Raw genomic sequence first — 13,068 nt, forward strand, 5'->3', positions numbered from 1 at the left:
CGGTTTAAGTTTTTAACAGCATTTTCTCTCTCTTTACGGTTTAAGTTTTAAATAGCATTTTCTCTCTCTTTACGGCTAAAGTTTTAAATAACATTTTCTCTCTCTTTACGGCTAAAGTTTTAAATAACATTTTCTCTCTCTTTACGGTTTAAGTTTTAAATAGCATTTTCTCTCTCTTTACGGTTTAAGTTTTTAATAGCATTTTCTCTCTCTTTACGGTTTAAGTTTTTAATAGCATTTTCTCTCTCTTTACGGTTTAAGTTTTAAATAGCATTTTCTCTCTCTTTACGGTTTAAGTTTTTAATAGCATTTTCTCTCTCTTTACGGTTTAAGTTTTTAATAGCATTTTCTCTCTCTTTACGGTTTAAGTTTTAAATAGCATTTTCTCTCTCTTTACGGTTAAAGTTTTAAATAGCATTTTCTCTCTCTTTACGGTTTAAGTTTTAAATAGCATTTTCTCTCTCTTTACGGTTAAAGTTTTAAATAGCATTTTCTCTCTCTTTACGGTTTAAGTTTTTAATAGCATTTTCTCTCTCTTTACGGTTTAAGTTTTTAATAGCATTTTCTCTCTCTTTACGGTTTAAGTTTTAAACAACATTTTCTCTCTCTTTACGGTTTAAGTTTTAAATAGCATTTCCTCTCTCTTTACGGTTAAAGTTTTTAATAGCATTTTCTCTCTCTTTACGGTTTAAGTTATAAATATCATTTTCTCTCTTTTTACGGTTTAAGTTATAAATAGCATTTTCTCTCTCTTTACGGTTTATGTTTTAAATAGCATTTTCTCTCTCTTTACGGTTTAAGTTTTAAATAGCATTTTCTCTCTCTTTACGGCTTAAGTTTTAAATAGCATTTTCTCTCTCTTTACGGCTTAAGTTTTAAATAGCATTTTCTCTCTCTTTACGGCTTAAGTTTTAAATAGCATTTTTTCTCTCTCTTTACGGTTTAAGTTTTAAATAGCATTTTCTCTCTCTTTACGGCTTAAGTTTTTAATAGCATTTTCTCTCTATTTAGGGTTTAAGTTTTAAATAGCATTTTCTCTCTCTTTACGGTTTAAGTTTTAAACAGCATTTTCTCTCTCTTGACGGTTTAAGTTATAAATAGCATGTTCTCTCTCTTTACGGCTTAAGTTTTAAATAGCATTTTCTCTCTCTTTACGGCTTAAGTTTTAAAATGCATTTTCTCTCTCTTTACGGCTTAAGTTTTAAATAGCATTGTCTCTCTCGTTACGGTTAAATTTTAAATAGCATTTTCTCTTTCTTTACGGTTTAAGTTTTAAACAGCATTTTCTCTCTCTTGACGGTTTAAGTTATAAATAGCATTTTCTCTCTCTTTACGCTTTAAATTTAAAATAGCATTTTCTCTCTCTTTACGGTGTAAGTTTTAAATATCATTTTCTCTCTCTTTACGGCTTAAGTTTTAAATAGCATTTTCTCTCTCTTTACGGTTTAAGTTTTAAATATAATTTTCTTTCTCTTTACGGCTTAAGTTTTAAATATCATTTTCTCTCTCCTTACGGTTTAAGTTTTAAATAGCATTTTCTCTCTCTTTACGGCTCAAGTGTTAAATAGAATTTCTCTCTCTTTACGGTTTAAGTTTTAAATAGCATTTTCTCTCTCTTTACGGCTTAAGTTTTAAATAGCATTTTCTCTCTCTTTACGGCTTAAGTTTTTAATAGCATTTTCTCTCTCTTTACGGTTTAAGTTTTAAACAGCATTTTCTCTCTCTTTACGGTTTAAGTTATAAATAGCATTTTCTCTCTCTTTACTGCTTAAGTTTTAAATAACATTTTCTCTTTCTTTACGGCTTAAGTTTTAAATAGCATTTTCTCTCTCTTTACGGTGTAAGTTATAAATAGAATTTTCTTTCTCTGTACATCTTAAGTTTTAAATAGCATTTTCTCTCTCTTTACGGTTTAAGTTTTAAATAGCATTTTCTCTCTCTTTACGGCTTAAGTTTTAAATAGCATTTTCTCTCTCACTACGGCTTAAGTTTTAAATAGCATTTTCTCTCTCTTGACGGCTTAAGTTTTAAATAGCATTTTCTCTCTCTTTACGGTTTCAGTTTTAAATAGCATTTTCTCTCTCTTTACGGTTTAAGTTATACATAGCATTTTCTCTCTCTTTACGGCTTAAGTTTTAAATAGCATTTTCTCTCTCTTTACGGCTAAAGTTTTAAATAGCATTTACTCTCTCTCTTTACGGTTTAAGTTTTAAATAGCATTTTCTCTCTCTTTACGGTTTAAGTTTTAAATAGCATTTTCCGTCTCTTTACGGTTTAAGTTTTAAATAGCATTTTCTCTCTCTTTACGGCTAAAGTTTTAAATAGCATTTTCTCTCTCTTTACGGTTTAAGTTTTAAATATCATTTTCTCTCTCTTTACGGCTTAAGTTTTAAATAGCATTTTCTCTCTCTTTACGGTTTAAGTTTTAAATATAATTTTCTATCTCTTTACGGCTTAAGTTTTAAATATCATTTTCTCTCTTTTTACGGCTTAAGTTTCAAATAGAATTTTCTCTCTCTTTACGGTTTAAGTTTTAAATAGCATTTTCTCTTTTTTTACGGTTTAAGTTTTAAATAGCATTTTCTCTCTCTTTACGGCTTAAGTTTTAAATAGCATTTTCTCTCTCTTTACGGTTTAAGTTTTAAATAGCATTTTCTCTCTCTTTACGGCTTAAGTTTTTAATAGCATTTTCTCTCTCTTTACGGTTTAAGTTTTAAACAGCATTTTCTCTCTCTTTACGGTTTAAGTTATAAATAGCATTTTCTCTCTCTTTACTGCTTAAGTTTTAAATTACATTTTCTCTCTCTTTACGGCTTAAGTTTTAAATAGCATTTTCTCTCTCTTTACGGCTTAAGTATTAAATAGCATTTTTTCTCTCTTTACGGCTTAAGTTTTTAATAGCATTTTCTCTCTCTTTACGGTTTAAGTTTTAAACAGCATTTTCTCTCTCTTTACGGTTTAAGTTTTAAATAGCATTTTCTCTCTCTTTACTGCTTAAGTTTTAAATTACATTTTCTCTCTCTTTACGGCTTAAGTTTTAAATAGCATTTTCTCTCTCTTTACGGCTTAAGTTTTTAATAGCATTTTCTCTCTCTTTACGGTTTAAGTTTTAAATTACATTTTCTCTCTCTTTACGGCTTAAGTTTTAAATAGCATTTTCTCTCTCTTTACGGCTTAATTTTTTAATAGCATTTTCTCTCTCTTTACGGTTTAAGTTTTAAACAGCATTTTCTCTCTCTTTACGGTTTAAGTTATAAATAGAATTTCCTTTCTCTGTACGGCTTAAGTTTTTATTAGAATTTTCTCTCTCTTTACGGTTTAAGTTTTAAATAGCATTTTCTCTCTTTTTACGGTTTAAGTTTTAAATAGCATTTTCTCTCTCTTTACGGCTTAAGTTTTTAATAGCATTTTCTCTCTCTTTACGGCTTAAGTTTTAAATAGCATTTTCTCTCTCTTTACGGCTTAAGTTTTTAATAGCATTTTCTCTCTCTTTACGGTTTAAGTTTTAAACAGCATTTTCTCTCTCTTTACGGTTTAAGTTTTAAATAGCATTTTCTCTCTCTTTACTGCTTTAGTTTTAAATTACATTTTCTCTCTCTTTACGGCTTATGTTTTAAATAGCATTTTCTCTCTCTTTACGGTTTAAGTTATAAATAGAATTTTCTTTCTCTGTACGGCTTAAGGTTTAAATAACATTTCTCTCTCTTTACGGTTTAAGTTTTAAATAGCATTTTCTCTCTCTTTACGGTTTAAGTTTTAAATAGCATTTTCTCTCTCTTTACGGCTTAAGTTTTAAACAGCATATTCTCTCTCTTTACGGCTTAAGTTTTAATTAGAATTTTCTCTCTCTTTACGGCTTAAGTTTTAAATAACATTTCTCTCTCTTTACGGTTTAAGTTTTAAACAGCATTTTCTCTCTCTTTTCGGTTTAAGTTATAAATAGAATTTTCTCTCTCTTTACGGCTTAAGTTTTAAATAGCATTTGCTCTCTCTTTACGGTTTAAGTTTTAAATAGCATTTTCTCTCTCTGTACGGTTTAAGTTTTAAATAGCATTTTCTCTCTCTTTACGGTTTAAGTTTTAAATAGCATTTTCTCTCTCTTTACGGCTTAAGTTTTAAATAGCATTTTCTCTCTCTTTAAGGCTTAAGTTTTAAATAATATGTTCTCTCTCTTTACGGCTTAAGTTTTAAATAGCATTTTCTCTCTCTGTACGGTTTAAGTTTTAAATAGCATTTGCTCTCTCTTTACGGTTTAAGTTTTAAATAGCATTTTCTCTCTCTTTACGGTTTAAGTTTTAAATAGCATTTTCTCTCTCTTTACGGCTTAAGTTTTAAATAACATGTTCTCTCTCTTTACGGTTTAAGTTTTAAATAGCATTTTCTCTCTCTTTACGGTTTAAGTTTTAAATAACATTTTCTCTCTCTTTACGGCTTAAGTTTTGAATAGCATTTTCTCTCTCTTTACGGCTTAAGTTTTAAATAGCATTTTCTCTCTCTGTACGGTTTAAGTTTTAAATAGCATTTGCTCTCTCTTTACGGTTTAAGTTTTAAATAGCATTTTCTCTCTCTTTACGGCTTAAGTTTTAAATAGCATTTTCTCTCTCTTTACGGTTTAAGTTTTAAATAACATTTTCTCTCTCTGTACGGTTGAAGTTTTAAATAGCATTTTCTCTCTCTTTACGGTTAAAGTTTTAAATAACATTTGCTCTCTCTTTACGGCTTAAGTTTTTAATAGCATTTTCTCTCTCTTTACGGCTTAAGTTTTAAATAGCATTTTCTCTCTCTTTACGGCTTAAGTTTTAAATAGCATTTTCTCTCTCTTGACGGCTTAAGTTTTTAATAGCATTTTCTCTCTCTTTACGGTTAAAGTTTTAAATAGCATTTTCTCTCTCTTTACGGCTTAAGTTTTAAATAGCATTTTCTCTCTCTTTACGGCTTAAGTTTTAAATAGCATTTTCTCTCTCTTTACGGTTTAAGTTTTAAATAGCATTTTCTCTCTCTTTACGGCTTAAGTTTTAAATAACATGTTCTCTCTCTTTACGGCTTAAGTTTTAAATAGCATTTTCTCTCTCTGTACGGTTTAAGTTTTAAATAGCATTTTCTCTCTCTTTACGGTTTAAGTTTTAAATAGCATTTTCTCTCTCTTTACGGCTTAAGTTTTAAATAACATGTTCTCTCTCTTTACGGCTTAAGTTTTAAATAGCATTTTCTCTCTCTTTACGGTTTAAGTTTTAAATAACATTTTCTCTCTCTGTACGGTTTAAGTTTTAAATAGCATTTTCTCTCTCTTTACGGTTTAAGTTTTAAATAACATTTTCTCTCTCTGTACGGTTTAAGTTTTAAATAGCATTTTCTCTCTCTTTACGGTTTAAGTTTTAAATAACATTTTCTCTCTCTGTACGGTTTAAGTTTTAAATAGCATTTTCTCTCTCTTTACGGTTAAAGTTTTATATAGCATTTTCTCTCTCTTTACGGTTAAAGTTTTAAATAACATTTTCTCTCTCTTTACGGTTTAAGTTTTAAATAACATTTTCTCTCTCTGTACGGTTTAAGTTTTAAATAGCATTTGCTCTCTCTTTACGGTTAAAGTTTTAAATAACATTTTCTCTCTCTTTACGGCTTAAGTTTTTAATAGCATTTTCTCTCTCTTTACGGTTAAAGTTTTAAATAGCATTTTCTCTCTCTTTACGGTTAAAGTTTTAAATAACATTTTCTCTCTCTGTACGGCTTAAGTTTTTAATAGCATTTTCTTTCTCTTTACGGTTAAAGTTTTAAATAACATTTTCTCTCTCTTTACGGCTTAAGTTTTGAATAGCATTTTCTCTCTCTTTACGGTTTAAGTTTTAAATAGTATTTTCTCTCTCTTTAAGGTTTAAGTTTTAAACAGCATTTTCTCTCTCTTTACGGTTTAAGTTTTAAATAGCATTTTCTCTCTCTTTACGGCTTAAGTTTTAAATATTATTTTCTCTCTCTTTACGGTTTAAGTTTTAAATAGCATTTTCTCTCTCTTTACGGCTTAAGTTTTAAATATTATTTTCTCTCTCTTTACGGTTTAAGTTTTAAATAGCATTTTCTCTCTCTTTACGGTTTAAGTTTTAAACAGCATTTTCTCTCTCTTTACGGCTTAAGTTTTAAATAACATTTTCTCTCTCTTTACGGTTAAAGTTTTAAATAACATTTTCTCTCTCTTTACGGTTAAAGTTTTAAATAACATTTTCTCTCTCTTTACGGTTTAAGTTTTAAATAACATTTTCTCTCTCTTTACGGTTTAAGTTTTAAATAGCATTTTCTCTCTCTTTACGGTTTAAGTTTTAAATAACATTTTCTCTCTCTTTACGGTTTAAGTTTTAAACAGCATTTTATCTCTCTTTACGGTTTAAGTTTAAATTACATTTTCTCTCTCTTTAAGGTTTAAGTTTTAAACAGCATTTTCTCTCTCTTTACGGTTTAAGTTTTAAATAGCATTTTCTCTCTCTTTACGGTTTAAGTTTTAAACAGCATTTTCTCTCTCTTTACGGTTTAAGTTTTAAATAGCATTTTCTCTCTCTTTACGGCTTAAGTTTTAAATTGCATTTTCTCTCTCTTTACGGTTTAAGTTTAAAACAGCATTTTCTCTCTCTTTACGGTTTAAGTTTTAAACAGCATTTTCTCTCTCTTTACGGTTTAAGTTTTAAACAGCATTTTCTCTCTCTTTACGGTTTAAGTTTTAAATAGCATTTTCTCTCTCTTTACGGCTTAAGTTTTAAATAGCATTTTCTCTCTCTTTACGGTTTAAGTTTAAAACAGCATTTTCTCTCTCTTTACGGTTTAAGTTTTAAACAGCATTTTCTCTCTCGTTACGGTTTAAGTTTTAAATAACATTTTCTCTCTCTTTAAGGTTTAAGTTTTAAATAGCATTTTCTCTCTCTTTACGGTTTAAGTTTTAAATAGCATTTTCTCTCTCTTTACGGCTAAAGTTTTAAATAACATTTTCTCTCTCTTTACGGTTTAAGTTTTTAATAGCATTTTCTCTCTCTTTACGGTTTAAGTTTTAAATAGCATTTTCTCTCTCTTTACGGTAAAAGTTTTAAATAGTATTTTCTCTCTCTTTACGGTTTAAGTTTTAAATAGTATTTTCTCTCTCTTTACGGTTTAAGTTTTAAACAGCATTTTCTTTCTCTTTACGGTTTAAGTTTTAAATAGCGTTTTCTCTCTCTTTACGGTTTAAGTGTTAAATAGCATTTTCTTTCTCTTTACGGCTTTAGTTTAAAATAGAATTTTCTCTCTCTTTACGGTTTAAGTGTTAAATAGCATTTTCTCTCTCTTTACGGTTTAAGTTTTAAATAGCATTTTCTCTCTCTTTACGGTTTAAGTTTTGAATAGCATTTTCTCTCTCTTTACGGTTTAAGTTTTAAATAGTATTTTCTCTCTCTTTACGGTTTAAGTTTTAAACAGCATTTTCTCTCTCTTTACGGTTTAAGTTTTTAACAGCATTTTCTCTCTCTTTACGGTTTAAGTTTTAAATAGCATTTTCTCTCTCTTTACGGTTAAAGTTTTAAATAGCATTTTCTCTCTCTTTACGGCTAAAGTTTTAAATAACATTTTCTCTCTCTTTACGGTTTAAGTTTTAAATAGCATTTTCTCTCTCTTTACGGTTTAAGTTTTTAATAGCATTTTCTCTCTCTTTACGGTTTAAGTTTTTAATAGCATTTTCTCTCTCTTTACGGTTTAAGTTTTAAATAGCATTTTCTCTCTCTTTACGGTTTAAGTTTGTAATAGCATTTTCTTTCTCTTTACGGTTTAAGTTTTTAATAGCATTTTCTCTCTCTTTACGGTTTAAGTTTTAAATAGCATTTTCTCTCTCTTTACGGTTAAAGTTTTAAATAGCATTTTCTCTCTCTTTACGGTTTAAGTTTTAAATAGCATTTTCTCTCTCTTTACGGTTAAAGTTTTAAATAGCATTTTCTCTCTCTTTACGGTTTAAGTTTATAATAGCATTTTCTCTCTCTTTACGGTTTAAGTTTTTAATAGCATTTTCTCTCTCTTTACGGTTTAAGTTATAAATATCATTTTCTCTCTTTTTACGGTTTAAGTTATAAATAGCATTTTCTCTCTCTTTACGGTTTATGTTTTAAATATCATTTTCTCTCTCTTTACGGTTTAAGTTTTAAACAACATTTTCTCTCTCTTTACGGTTTAAGTTTTAAATAGCATTTCCTCTCTCTTTACGGTTAAAGTTTTTAATAGCATTTTCTCTCTCTTTACGGTTTAAGTTATAAATATAATTTTCTCTCTTTTTACGGTTTAAGGTATAAATAGCATTTTCTCTCTCTTTACGGTTTATGTTTTAAATATCATTTTCTCTCTCTTTACGGTTTAAGTTTTAAATAGCATTTTCTCTCTCTTTACGGCTTAAGTTTTAAATAGCATTTTCTCTCTCTTTACGGCTTAAGTTTTAAATAGCATTTTCTCTCTCTTTACGGCTTAAGTTTTAAATAGCATTTTCTCTCTCTTTACGGTTTAAGTTTTAAATAGCATTTTCTCTCTCTTTACGGCTTAAGTTTTTAATAGGATTTTCTCTCTATTTAGGGTTTAAGTTTTAAATAGCATTTTCTCTCTCTTGACGGTTTAAGTTATAAATAGCATTTTCTCTCTCTTTACGCTTTAAGTTTTAAATAGCATTTTCTCTCTCTTTACGGTGTAAGTTTTAAATATCATTTTCTCTCTCTTTACGGCTTAAGTTTTAAATAGCATTTTCTCTCTCTTTACGGTTTAAGTTTTAAATATAATTTTCTTTCTCTTTACGGCTTAAGTTTTAAATATCATTTTCTCTCTCCTTACGGTTTAAGTTTTAAATAGCATTTTCTCTCTCTTTACGGCTCAAGTTTTAAATAGCATTTTCTCTCTCTTTACGGTTTAAGTTTTAAATAGCATTTTCTCTCTCTTTACGGCTTAAGTTTTAAATAGCATTTTCTCTCTCTTTACGGCTTAAGTTTTTAATAGCATTTTCTCTCTTTTTACGGTTTAAGTTTTAAACAGCATTTTCTCTCTCTTTACGGTTTAAGTTATAAATAGCATTTTCTCTCTCTTTACTGCTTAAGTTTTAAATAACATTTTCTCTTTCTTTACGGCTTAAGTTTTAAATAGCATTTTCTCTCTCTTTACGGTGTAAGTTATAAATAGAATTTTCTTTCTCTGTACGGCTTAAGTTTTAAATAGCATTTTCTCTCTCTTTACGGTTTAAGTTTTAAATAGCATTTTCTCTCTCTTTACGGCTTAAGTTTTAAATAGCATTTTCTCTCTCTTTACGGTGTAAGTTATAAATAGAATTTTCTTTCTCTGTACGGCTTAAGTTTTAAATAGCATTTTCTCTCTCTTTACGGTTTAAGTTTTAAATAGCATTTTCTCTCTCTTTACGGCTTAAGTTTTAAATAGCATTTTCTCTCTCACTACGGCTTAAGTTTTAAATAGCATTTTCTCTCTCTTGACGGCTTAAGTTTTAAATAGCATTTTCTCTCTCTTTACGGTTTCAGTTTTAAATAGCATTTTCTCTCTCTTTACGGTTTAAGTTATACATAGCATTTTCTCTCTCTTTACGGTTTAAGTTTTAAATAGCATTTTCTCTCTCTTTACGGCTAAAGTTTTAAATAGCATTTTCTCTCTCTTTACGGCTTAAGTTTTAAATAGCATTTACTCTCTCTCTTTACGGTTTAAGTTTTAAATAGCATTTTCTCTCTCTTTACGGTTTAAGTTTTAAATAGCATTTTCCGTCTCTTTACGGTTTAAGTTTTAAATAGCATTTTCTCTCTCTTTACGGCTAAGGTTTTAAATAGCATTTTCTCTCTCTTTACGGTTTAAGTTTTAAATATCATTTTCTCTCTCTTTACGGCTTAAGTTTTAAATAGCATTTTCTCTCTCTTTACGGTTTAAGTTTTAAATAGCATTGTCTCTCTCGTTACGGCTTAAGTTTTAAATATCATTTTCTCTCTTTTTACGGCTTAAGTTTTAAATAGAATTTTCTCTCTCTTTACGGTTTAAGTTTTAAATAGCATTTTCTCTTTTTTTACGGTTTAAGTTTTAAATAGCATTTTCTCTCTCTTTACGGCTTAAGTTTTAAATAGCATTTTCTCTCTCTTTACGGTTTAAGTTTTAAATAGCATTTTCTCTCTCTTTACGGCTTAAGTTTTTAATAGCATTTTCTCTCTCTTTACGGTTTAAGTTTTAAACAGCATTTTCTCTCTCTTTACGGTTTAAGTTATAAATAGCATTTTCTCTCTCTTTACTGCTTAAGTTTTAAATTACATTTTCTCTCTCTTTACGGCTTAAGTTTTAAATAGCATTTTCTCTCTCTTTACGGCTTAAGTATTAAATAGCATTTTTTCTCTCTTTACGGCTTAAGTTTTTAATAGCATTTTCTCTCTCTTTACGGTTTAAGTTTTAAACAGCATTTTCTCTCTCTTTACGGTTTAAGTTTTAAATAGCATTTTCTCTCTCTTTACTGCTTAAGTTTTAAATTACATTTTCTCTCTCTTTACGGCTTAAGTTTTAAATAGCATTTTCTCTCTCTTTACGGCTTAAGTTTTTAATAGCATTTTCTCTCTCTTTACGGTTTAAGTTTTAAATTACATTTTCTCTCTCTTTACGGCTTAAGTTTTAAATAGCATTTTCTCTCTCTTTACGGCTTAATTTTTTAATAGCATTTTCTCTCTCTTTACGGTTTAAGTTTTAAACAGCATTTTCTCTCTCTTTACGGTTTAAGTTATAAATAGAATTTCCTTTCTCTGTACGGCTTAAGTTTTTATTAGAATTTTCTCTCTCTTTACGGTTTAAGTTTTAAATAGCATTTTCTCTCTTTTTACGGTTTAAGTTTTAAATAGCATTTTCTCTCTCTTTACGGCTTAAGTTTTTAATAGCATTTTCTCTCTCTTTACGGCTTAAGTTTTAAATAGCATTTTCTCTCTCTTTACGGCTTAAGTTTTTAATAGCATTTTCTCTCTCTTTACGGTTTAAGTTTTAAACAGCATTTTCTCTCTCTTTACGGTTTAAGTTATAAATAGCATTTTCTCTCTCTTTACTGCTTTAGTTTTAAATTACATTTTCTCTCTCTTTACGGCTTATGTTTTAAATAGCATTTTCTCTCTCTTTACGGTTTAAGTTATAAATAGAATTTTCTTTCTCTGTACGGCTTAAGGTTTAAATAACATTTCTCTCTCTTTACGGTTTAAGTTTTAAATAGCATTTTCTCTCTCTTTACGGTTTAAGTTTTAAATAGCATTTTCTCTCTCTTTACGGCTTAAGTTTTAAACAGCATTTTCTCTCTCTTTACGGCTTAAGTTTTAATTAGAATTTTCTCTCTCTTTACGGCTTAAGTTTTAAATAACATTTCTCTCTCTTTACGGTTTAAGTTTTAAACAGCATTTTCTCTCTCTTTACGGTTTAAGTTATAAATAGAATTTTCTTTCTCTGTACGGCTTAAGTTTTAATTAGAATTTTCTCTCTCTTTACGGTTTAAGTTTTAAATAGCATTTTCTCTCTTTTTACGGTTTAAGTTTTAAATAGCATTTTCTCTCTCTTTACGGCTTAAGTTTTTAATAGCATTTTCTCTCTCTTTACGGCTTAAGTTTTAAATAGCATTTTCTCTCTCTTTACGGCTTAAGTTTTTAATAGCATTTTCTCTCTCTTTACGGTTTAAGTTTTAAACAGCATTTTCTCTCTCTTTACGGTTTAAGTTATAAATAGCATTTTCTCTCTCTTTACTGCTTAAGTTTTAAATTACATTTTCTCTCTCTTTACGGCTTAAGTTTTAAATAGCATTTTCTCTCTCTTTACGGCTTAAGTTTTTAATAGCATTTTCTCTCTCTTTACGGTTTAAGTTTTAAATAGCATTTTCTCTCTCTCTCTCTTTACGGCTTAAGTTTTTAATAGCATTTTCTCTCTCTCTCTCTCTCTTTACGGTTTAAGTTTTTAATAGCATTTTCTCTCTCTTTACGGCTTAAGTTTTTAATAGCATTTTCTCTCTCTCTCTCTTTACGGCTTAAGTTTTTAATAGCATTTTCTCTCTCTTTACGGCTTAAGTTTTTAATAGCATTTTCTCTCTCTCTCTCTTTACGGTTTAAGTTTTAAATAGCATTTTCTCTCTCTCTCTCTTTACGGTTTAAGTTTTAAACAGCATTTTCTCTCTCTTTACGGTTTAAGTTATAAATAGAATTTTCTTTCTCTGTACGGCTGAAGTTTTAAATAGCATTTTCTCTCTTTTTACGGTTTAAGTTTTAAATAGCATTTTCTCTCTCTTTACGGCTTAAGTTTTAAATAGCATTTTCTCTCTCTTTACGGTTTAAGTTTTAAATAGCATTTTCTCTCTCTTTACGGTTTAAGTTTTAAATAGCATTTTCTCTCTCTTTACGGTTTAAGTTTTAAATAGCATTTTCTCTCTCTTTACGGCTTAAGTTATAAATAGCATTTTCTCTCTCTTTACTGCTTAAGTTTTAAATTACATTTTCTCTCTCTTTACGGCTTAAGTTTTAAATAGCATTGTCTCTCTCTTTACGGCTTAAGTTTTTAATAGCATTTTCTCTCTCTTTACGGTTTAAGTTTTTAATAGCATTTTCTCTCTCTCTCTCTTTACGGCTTAAGTTTTTAATAGCATTTTCTCTCTCTCTCTCTCTTTACTGCTTAAGTTTTAAATGACATTTCTCTCTCTTTACGGTTTAAGTTTTAAATAACATTTCTCTCTCTTTACGGTTTAAGTTTTAAACAGCATTTTCTCTCTCTTTACGGTTTAAGTTATAAATAGAATTTTCTTTCTCTGTACGGCTTAAGTTTTAAATAGCATTTTCTCTCTCTTTACGGCTTAAGTTTTAAATAGCATTTTCTCTCTCTTTACGGTTTAAGTTTTAAACAGCATTTTCTCTCTCTTTACGGTTTAAGTTATAAATAGAATTTTCTTTCTCTGTACGGCTTAAGTTTTAAATAGCATTTTCTCTCTCTTTACGGTTTAAGTTTTAAATAGCATTTTCTCTCTCTTTACGGCTTAAGTTTTAAATAGCATTTTCTCTCTCTTTACGGTTTAAGTTTTAAATAGCATTTTCT

Source organism: Euprymna scolopes, chromosome 27 (assembly GCF_053919585.1).
Source record: "Euprymna scolopes isolate OS-2025 chromosome 27, ASM5391958v1, whole genome shotgun sequence".
NCBI lineage: Eukaryota > Metazoa > Mollusca > Cephalopoda > Sepiida > Sepiolidae > Euprymna > Euprymna scolopes.